We start from the raw sequence: 10,366 nt of genomic DNA, 5'->3' as shown, positions 1-10,366 counted from the left end.
CAAGAATCTTGGGGAGGCCCTTGAACTTGCTGCCAAGCTCAGATTAGCACATTCAAATAGCATTTGCATAGATAACAAAGGTGAGTGGCTTTAGCTGAGGAAGGGTCACTATGCATCACATATTTATACTTTCTTTTTTTTTCAACTTTTATTTTAAGTTCAGGGGTACATGTGCAGGATGTGCAGGTTTGTTACGTAAGTAAACATGTGCCATAGTGGTTTACTATACAGATCATCCCATCACCTAGGTATTAAGCCCAACATCCATTAGCTATTCTTCCTGATGTGCTCCCTCCTCCCATCCCCCACCCTCCAACAGACCCGTGTGTGTGTTGTTCTCCCGGCCATGTGTCCATGTGTTCTCATCATTCAGCTCCTACTTATGAGTGAGAACATGCAGCATTTGGTTTTCCATTCCTGCATTAGTTTGCCGAGGACAATGGCCTCCAGTTCCATCCACATCCCTGCAAAGGACATGATTTTGTTCCTTTTTATGGCTGCATAGTATTCCATGGTGTATATGTACCATACTTTCTTTATCCAGCCTGTCATTGATGGGTATTTAGGTTGATTCCATGTCTTTGCTATTGTGAATAGTGCTGCAATGAACATACACGTGCATGTTTCTTTATAATAGAATTATTTATATTCCTTTGGGTATATACCAAGTAATGGGACTGCTGGGTCAAATGGTATTTCTGCCTCCAGGTCTTTGAGGAATCGTCACACTGTCTTCTACAGTGGTTGAACTAATTTACACTCCCACCCGCAATGTAAAAGCTTTCCTTTTTCTCCACAACCTCAACAGCATCTGTCATTTTTTTGAGTTTTTTTCTTTTTTTCTTTTTGAGACAGAGTCTAACTCTGTCACCCAGGTGGGAATGCCTCAGCCTCAGACTCCCAAGTAGCTGGGATTACAGGCATGTGCCACCAGGCCCGACTAATTTTTGTATTTTTAGTAGAGAGTGGGTTTCACTATGTTGCTCAGGCTGGTCTCGAACTCCTGACCTCAAATGATCCTCCTGCCTAAGCCTCCCAAAGTGCTAGGATTAAAGGTGTGAGCCACTGTGCCCTGCCGTTTTTTTGACTTTTTAATAATTGCCATTCTGACTGATGTGAGATGATATCTCATTGTGGTTTTTATTTGCATTTATCTAATCGTCAGTGATGTTGAACTTTTTTCATGTTTGTTGACCGCATGTATGTCTTTTTTTAAGAAGTGTCTGTTCATGTCCTTTGCCCACTTTTTAATGGAGTTTTTTTTTCTTGTAAATTTAAGTACCTTGTAGTTGCTGAATGTTAGATATTTGTCAGATGGATAGATTGCAAAATTTTTCTCCCATTCTGCAGGCTGTCTGTTCACTCTGATGATAGTTTCTTTTGCTGTGCAGAAGCTCTTCAGTTTTGTTAGATCCCACAGACATTTGTGCTTTCCATGACAACTTGCAGCCTCTCCGGAGGCACCAGGCAGTGGCCCTGACTCTGCCGGGAGCCCCTTCCTCACATCGTGTAGAAAGTAAGTCTTTGTGGTCAATGCATGAGGAGAGTGCGCTCTTCTAGAATCACAGAGGGTGTTTTCCGTAGGAAGCTGCTGTGTGGACTCAGGAACAAGGGGCAGCAACCTGGGAGAGTTTGGGAAAATAATTTTAGAGCAGCCACTTATTGGGGGAAACATTCCGGTTTTACTCAGTGTCTGTTGTTACTTTCATGTGGCTGTTGGATGGTGCCCCTATGAGACTCCCATAATTAAGCAATTCCCTTGAAGCGGTTTTCAAAGTGTGTCTCCGCCAGATGGCGTGAGGTGCTCGCCTGTTTCCAGCTGATGGAAGTGACTTGAGCTAAGCAAGGGACCAGGAACTTGAAGGTAAAACAGCGCCTCACGCTGCGGGCTGATGAAATATGCAGTCGGCGGATGTAAAGGACTACGTCGTACTAGAATAATAATACAATAAGGGGGCTTTATTGCAGTGGTATTAAATAAATACACACCCAATATCACTAGAGACAATGAAGTAGTTTTTCCTCTCCAAAAACATAGTCATATAACTGTTATTATAGATTGATTCTGTTACAAAATGTGCACACAGAATGAATATATAAGGGTAATTCATTTATAAGGTGTTATTCAGAAACGGCACTTACAAAACAGAAGATGTAGATACTATTACAGGAAACTAAGCAGCCAATCAACCAATCGGTATGTACCGAATATTTCTGCGTGCAGTGCACGTTGTTACACTGTACGGCACGTGAGACAGTGTACACTGTGTTTAAGAGTACAGTGTTTGAGGCCAGACAGCCTGAGTTTGTATTATTTATTAGCTATGACCTTGGGCACATTGCTGCATCTCTCTGGGCATCAGTTTCCTTGTCCGTAAAACGGGAATAATCATATCTATCTCATAGGGTTATTGTAAAGAGTCAGTCTTTGTAAAGCATTTCAAATATAGCCTTGAACACAGTTAAGAGCTATACAAGTGTCAGTCATCATTATAATTGTTTGTTATGACGTGGCTCTTCACTTTACAAAGGAACTCATTCACTGTAGGGTTCAATGGAACAAAAATGTGTCAAGTACCTATTATGTGCTAGACAGGACATTGATCATTGTGGACAGATCAAAGGACTATGAGAGCAGCTAAGGCGTGGCTCCTGTCTTACAGGATCTAGGAATTTCATAGGGGAGAAGGATCACACAGTTAACTAACCATGAAGAAATGCAAAGGGTGGTGGTACTGATACAAATGACTGTGACAATCTGGAAAGGAGGAAATAGTGTGTGAGTAGAGCTTGCAAAAATGGGCAGGGTTCAGTGAGTGGAGGTGCCAGGAAGCGTTTTCAATGGGAGCAGTATGAGCAAAGGCTCCCAGGCCGGGCCATGTGGGCACTTTCGTAAGGTCTGCAGAAGGCTGGAATGACTGAAGTGTGGAGACGCATGGGAAGATATGACTGAAAGTATGTCTCCATAATGACCACTTCAATCATCTTAAACATTTGAAAACTTTCTTTTTTCATTTATTCCTCCTACTTTTTATTTCCTGGATTATTTTTAATTTTTTAAATTTTTAATCATTAATTGTTTTAGAGATGGGATCTTGCTGTGTCACCTAGACTGGAGTGCAGTGGCATGATCATAGCTCACTGCAGCCTCAAATTCCGACTACAGGTGCACATCACCACACCTGGCTAAATTTTTGTTGCTGTTGAGACAGGGTCTTGCTATGTTGTCCAGGCTGGTCTCCAACTCCTGGCCTCAAGCAGTCCTCCTGCCTCCACCTCTCTAGGACCTGGGTCTATATGTGTGAGCCTGGGTGCCCAGCTTTTCCTGAAGTATGTTAAAGTAAATTCCAGATATTGAATCATTGCACTTATAAACACTCAAGATGTACCCTCAACTGAGAATATCTTTTTATGTAACCACAACACCATTATTACAGCTTACATAATGAATCATATTTCCTTAATATTACCTATTTCAAGTGGCTTTTGATTTGTTTTTAAGAGCAAGAAGACAATCCTAGTGATATCGTAAAAAGATTAGAGAGGAGAAAAATCAGAAGAGAAACTAGTTAGGAGGTCATTGTGATAGCTTTTTGTTAAAAGCTTTAGTTTTAGACTTTGGCAGTGCACAAAGCAAAAGAGATGGCTGAAAAGCAGCAAGAAGCCAAGATTGGACGGGAGGGAAGTTTTTTTTTGTTTTATTTTGTTTTAGATGGAGTCTCGCTCTGTCACCCAGGCTGGAGTGTGGTGGAGGGATCTTGGCTCACTGCAACCTCCGCCTGAGCCTCCTGAGTAGCTGGGATTACAGGTGTATGCCACCATGCCCAGCTAATTTTTATATTTTTAGTAGAGTTGGGGTTTCACCATGTTGGCCAGGGTGGTCTCGAACTCCTGACTTCAGGTGATCCACCCGCCTTAGCCTCCCAAAGTGCTGGGATTACAGGTGTGAGCCTCCATGCCTGGCCAGGGGGTAGTTTTAAGAGTGAGGGAGCATAAACTGAGGAACAGAGGGGAGCTAGAGAGGGGCAGGAAGATTTAATGGACTTTATTAGGAATTTAAATTGTATGGCTCCATTTAGTCAGAATTGGCATATGCATTATTAGGGACAGAGATGCATTATTTTATTTTTTAATTTCAACTTTTATTTTAGCTTCAGTGGGTACATGTGCAGGTTTGTTACCTGGATATATTGTGTGATGCTGAGGTTTGGTGTTTGAATGATCCCATCACCAAGGTACTGAGCATAGGTAGTTTTGGGTCCTAGTTCCCCTCCTTCCCTCCTGTCTCTAGTAGTCCCCCATGTCTATTGTGTCCTCAATGTTTAGCTCCCACTTATAAGTGAGAACATGTGATATTTGGTTTTCTGTTCCTGTGTTAGTTTGCTTAGGATAATGGCCTCCAGCTCCATCCACGTTGCTGCAAAGAACATGATTTCTTTCTTTTTTATGGCTGTGTAGTATTCCATGGGGTGTATGTACCACATTTTCTTTATCCAATCCACCACTGATGGGTACCTAGGTTGATTCTGTCTTTGCTTCTCTGAATAACACTTTGATAAACATACAAGTGCATATGTCTTTTTGGTAGAACGATTTATTTTGGATATATACCTAGTAATGGGATTGCTGGGCTGAATGGAGGTTCTATTTAAAGCTCTTTGAGAAATCTCCAAAATGCTTTCCACAGTGGCTGAACTAATTTACATTTCTGCCAATAGTGTATACGTGTTCCCTTTTCTCCACAACCTCACCAACATCTGTAATTTTTGGACTTTTTATCAAAAGTCATTCTGACTGGTGTGAGACGATATCTCATTGTGGTTTTAATTTGCGTCTCTCTAAAGATCAGTGATGTTGAGCCTGTTTTTCATGTTTGTTTGCTGCTTGTATATCTTCTTCTGAGAAGTATTTGTTCATGTCCTTTTCCCACTTTTAAATGGGGTTATTTGATTTTTGCTTGTTTAATTGTTTAAGTTCCTTATAGATTCCTGATATTAGCCCTTTGTCAGATGCACAGTTTGTGAATATTCCCTCTCGTTCTGTAGCTTGTCTGTTTACTCTGTTGATAGCCTGTTTACTCTGTTGATAGTTTATTTTGCTGTGTGGAAGCTCTTTAGTTTAACTAGGTCCCAATGTCAATTTTTGTTTTCACTGAATTGCTTCTGAGGACTTAGTCATAAATTGTTTGACAACGCTGATGTCCAGAATAATATTCCCTAGGTTTTCTTCTGGGATTTTAATAGTTTTTGGTCTTACATTTAAGTCTTTAATTCATCTAGAGTTAATTTTTGTGTATGGTGAAAGGTAAGGGTCCAGTTTCAATCTTCTGCATGTGACTAGCCAGTTATCTCAGCACCATTTGTTAAATAGGGAGTTTTTTTCTCATTGCTTGTTTTTGTCAACTCTGTCGAAGATCAGGCAGTTGTAGGTGCATAGCTTTATCTCTGTGTTCCCTATTCTGTTCCACTGGTCTATTTGTCTATTTTTATACCAGCACTGTGCTGTTTTGGTTACTGTAGCCCTGTAGTATAGTTTGAAGTTGGGTAATGTGATGCCTCCAGCTTTGTTTTGCTTAGGGTGGCCTTGGCTATTTAGACTCTTTTTTGGTTCCATATGAATTTTAGAATACTTTTTTCTATTTCAGTGAGAAATGATCTTGGTAGTTTCATAGGAATAGTGTTGACTCTATCTTGCTTTGGGCAGTATGGCATTTTAATGATATTGATTCTTCCAATTCATGAGCATGGAATGGTTTTCCATTTTTAAATATCATCTACGATTTCTTTCAGCAGTGTTTTGTAGTTCTCCTTGTAGACATCTTTCACCTCCTTGATTAAATGTATTCCTAGGTATTTTGTGTGTGTGTTTGTGTGTGTGTGTGTGTGTGGCTACTGTAAATGGGACGTGTTCTTGCTTTGGCTCTCAGCTGGAGTATTGGTGTATATAAGTGCTACTGATTTTTGTACACTGATTTTGTATCCTGCAACTTTACTGAAGTTGCTTATCAGTTCTAGGAGCCTTTTGGTGGAGTTGTGAGGATTTTCTAGGTATAGAATTGTATCATCGGCAAAGAAAAATCATTTGACTTCTTTTCCTATTTGATGCCTTTAATTTCTTTCTCTTGCCTTATTGTTCTGGCTAGGACGTCCAGTACTATGTTGAATAGGAGTGGTGAGAGTGGGTATCCTTGTGTTGTTCAAGTTCTCAAGGGGAATGTTTCCAGGGTTTACCCATGCAGCATGATGTTGGTTGTGGGTTTGTCATAGATGGCTCTTATTATTGAGGTATGTTCCTTCAATGCCTAGGTTGTTGAGGGCTTTTAATCATGAGGAGATGCTGGGTTTTATTGGAAGCTTTTTCTGCATCTATACGGATAATCATATGGTTTTTGTTTTTAATTTTTTTTGTATGGTGAATGACATTTATTAATTTCCACATGTTGAAACAACCCTGCATTCTAGGAATAAACCATACTTGATCATGGTGAATTAACTTTTTGATGTGCTGTTGGATTTGGTTCACTAGCATTTTGTGGAGGATTTTTGAATCTATGTTCATCAGGGATATCTGCCTATAGTTTTCTTTTTCGTGTGTGTCTTTGCCAGATTTTGGTATGAGAATGATGCTGGCTATGTAGAATGTGTTTTAAAATAGTTTCAGTAGAATAAGAATAGGTACCAGCTCTTTGTAGAATTCTTCTACATCTGGCAGAATTCAGCTGTGAATCCATCAGGTTCAGGGCTCCTTTTCGTTGGTAGGTTTCTTATTACAGATTCAATTTGGGAGCGTGATCTTGGTCTGTTCAGGGTTTCAATTCCTGATCCAGTTTTGGAAGGTTGTGTGTTTCCAGGAATTTATCAATTTCTTCAAAAATTTCCAGTTTGTGTGCATGGAGATATTCATAATAGTCCCTGGGGACTCCTTCCTTCCTTCCTTCCTTCCTTCCTTCCTTCCTTCCTTCCTTCCTTCTTCCCTCCCTCCCTCCCTTCTGTCTTTCTTTCTTTCTCTCTTTCTTTCCTTCCTTCCTTTCTTAATTTCTTTCTTTCCTTCCTTCCTTCTTTTCTTTTCTTTCCCTTCCTTCCTTCTTTCCTTCCTTCTTCCCTTTCTTTCCTTCCTTCCTTCCTTCCTTCCTTCCTTCCTTCCTTCCTTCCTTCCTTCCTTCCTTCCTTCCTTCCTTTCTTTCTTTCTTTCTTTCTTTCTTTCTTTCTTTCTTTCTTTCTTTCTTTCTTTCTTTCTTTCTTTCTTTCTTTCTTTCTCTGTTGCCCAGGCTGGAGTTCAGTGGCAAGACCTTGGCTCACTGAAACCTCAGTCTCCTGTGCTCAGGAAATCCTCTCACCTCAGCCTCCCAAATAACTAGGACTACAGACATGCACCACCGTGTTAAGCTAATTTTTTTTTTTTTTTGTATAGATAGGGCCTCATTTGGTTGCCCAGGCTGGTCTTGAACTCCTGGGCTCAAGTGATCCTCCCAAAGCACTGGAATTACAGGCATGAGCCAACACGCCCACTGGGATCTTTTGTATTTTTGGAACATGGCCACATTGAAAAAGATTGTGTCATGTCACAAATTCTGAAACCTGACATTAAACAAATGCATGGATGTACACACACACGCACACATAGGCTTAAATTCGTAGGGCTTAAATAGTATTTTGGGAAGAAGAAGAAAAACAAAGTAAGCCTACCTTGGGCTGCCACTTATTAGCCATGTGAGGTTGGGCAAGTTCTTAACCTCTCATTGTCTCTGCTGATCTGTAAAGTCAGGATAATCACAGCCTCTACCTTGTACGGTTGTTGAGAGGATTAAATGAGTTAATGTTAGTAAAGCACTTAGAATGATGCCTTGCAGACGTAAGCAAAATAGAAGTGTTTGCTATCATTAGCATGCAAACTCTCGCTGCCTTTATTCTGCATTGTGGACTTAATTGATGTACGCATTTAATTTCAAAGTCCCTGGATGCAGCCATATAGACCTCTGTTAGGGTTTCTCTACATCTTAGGAATTAACATCATCAACAAGACATTTAAGATATTTTAGTAGAATAACACATTTGCATCTGGGAATTGCAGGGACAAATATCTTCAATAAATTAAAAAATCTTGAACTGCTTTGAAGATTTCATTCCACAAAAGAACTGTCCTCATTTAAAGAATGTTCATGCCATTGAAGCTCATTATTGGCTGCTGCAAGCCCCTAATAGACGGGCTGCCACTGTGGAGCTCAACCATCAGATTGTCTCAGGAAACACACTATTCTATTATTTTCCATTTTTCTCTATATCTCCATCCCAGCCTACTTACAATTGTTGCAAATTTTAAATTCTGAATTACTGTGTCAGTTCACTGTATTAGCACTATTGAAGTATGAGAGATGGGTTTTTCTTTTGTTTTTAAAAATACTTTTTAAACATTGAGGCAAAATTTATATAACATCAAGTTGGCCATTTTATTTATTTTCATTTTTTATTTTAAAAGTGTGATTTTTTTTTTGAGACAGGTCTTGCTGTCACCCAGGCTGGGATGCAGTGGCACTATCTCAGCTCACTGCAACCTCTGCTTCCCAGGTTCAAATGATTCTCCTGCCTCGCCTCCAGAATAGCTGGGATTACAGGTGCCTGCCACCACGCCCAGCTTTTTTTTTTTTTTTTTTCTGAAGTAGAGACGGGGTTTCACTATATGTTGTCCAGGTTGGCCTCGAACTCCTGACCTCAGGTGATCTGCCTGCCTTGGCCTCTCAAAGTGCTGGGATTACAGGCATGAGTCACAGCGCCCAGGCAACAAGTTACTCATTTTAAAGTGAACGATTCAGTGGCATTTAGTACCTTCACAATGCAGTGCAGCCACCACCTCTACTGAGAATGGAGAAATTTAACACAGAATTCAGAAGAAGCATTGTGGTTCCCACAGTCCTTGGCTTATACACTGACCAGCATTAGGCTGGGAGCCCTCAGTGGGGGTGAGTGGGTCTCTTCTTTTTGGTCTCCTCACTCCGAGTCCTCCTCCCTTTTACCAGGTGATATGTTTTCGATTTGTGTCCCCACCCAAATCTCATGTTGAAATGTAATCCTCAGTGTTGGAGGTAGGGCCTGGTGGGAGGTGATTGGATCATGGGGGTGGATTTCTCATGAATGGTTTAGTGCCATCCCCTTGGTACTGTCCTAGCTCCTGCTCTGGCCATGTGACGCACCTGCTCCCCCTTTGCCTGCCACCATGGTTTTAAGTTTCCTGGAGGCTCCTTAGAAGCCAAGCAGGTGTTAGCACCATGCTTCCTGTACAGGCTGCAGACTGTGAGCCAATTAAATCTCTTCTCTTTATAAATTGCCCAGTCTCAGGTGTTTCTTTATAGCAGTGTGAGAATGGACTAATACACCAGACATGTTCTGTTGAGAAAGAGAGGAAGGTGAGGACTGGGAAAGAACAGACACAACCCAGCACTGGGGGTGAGATAGTTAATTTTATGGGTCAACTTGACTGGGCCACAGTACCCAGATATTTGGTCAAACAGTATTCTGTTTCTGTGAGGCTGGTTTTTGGGTGTGATTTACGTTGAAATGAGATTTGAGGAAAGCAGATTTTCCTTCATAATGTGGGTGGGCCTCAACCCATCAGTTGAAGTCCTGAATCAGACAAAGACTGAACTCCCCAGAGCAAGAGGAAATTCTCCAGCAGACGGATGGCCTTTGGACAACACACACGGCTGCCAAAAATATCAGGCACAGCAGGTAAAGACCTTTCTGTCCCCTCCCTGCCCCACCTCCACATAGACTTCCATCTTCCACAAAGATGTAGATATGAAAAACTTTACTTTTTAAAAATTTTATTTTGAGATGACTCTAGATACATAGGAAGTGGCAAGAGTAGTCCATAGAGGTTCCCTGTACCATTTACTCAGTTTCCCCTGGTAACATCTTGCACAACTATAGCACAATATGAAAATCAGAGAGATTGGCATTGTACAATCCGCAAAGTTACTCAGGCTTCAGCAGCCTCTGGTGCTCTCCTGCGTGTGTGTGTGTGTGTGTGTGTGTGTGTGTGGAGGGAGGTGTAGTTCTGTGCCATCTTATCACATGTGTAATTTTGTGTATCCAACACCACAGTCAAGCAACATTTCATCATCTCAGCGATCTCCTTCATGCAAATTCCCTTTGATAGCTTCACCGACCCTCCCTCCCTTCCCCCTCTCTGGCTAACACTACTCTTATTTCTATAATTTTGTCATTTCGAGAATGGTACACAAATGGAACCCTGCAGTAGATAACCTTCTGGGACTGGCTTTTTTTTTTTTTTTCCTTTTTCTTTTTTTTTTGCATTGGAGTCTTGCTCTGCTGCCCAGGCTGGAGTGCAATGGTTCAATCTTTGGCTCACT

This window comes from Pan paniscus, chromosome 8, assembly GCF_029289425.2.
Source record: "Pan paniscus chromosome 8, NHGRI_mPanPan1-v2.0_pri, whole genome shotgun sequence".
NCBI lineage: Eukaryota > Metazoa > Chordata > Mammalia > Primates > Hominidae > Pan > Pan paniscus.
Note: the sequence above shows the minus strand (reverse complement) of the source record.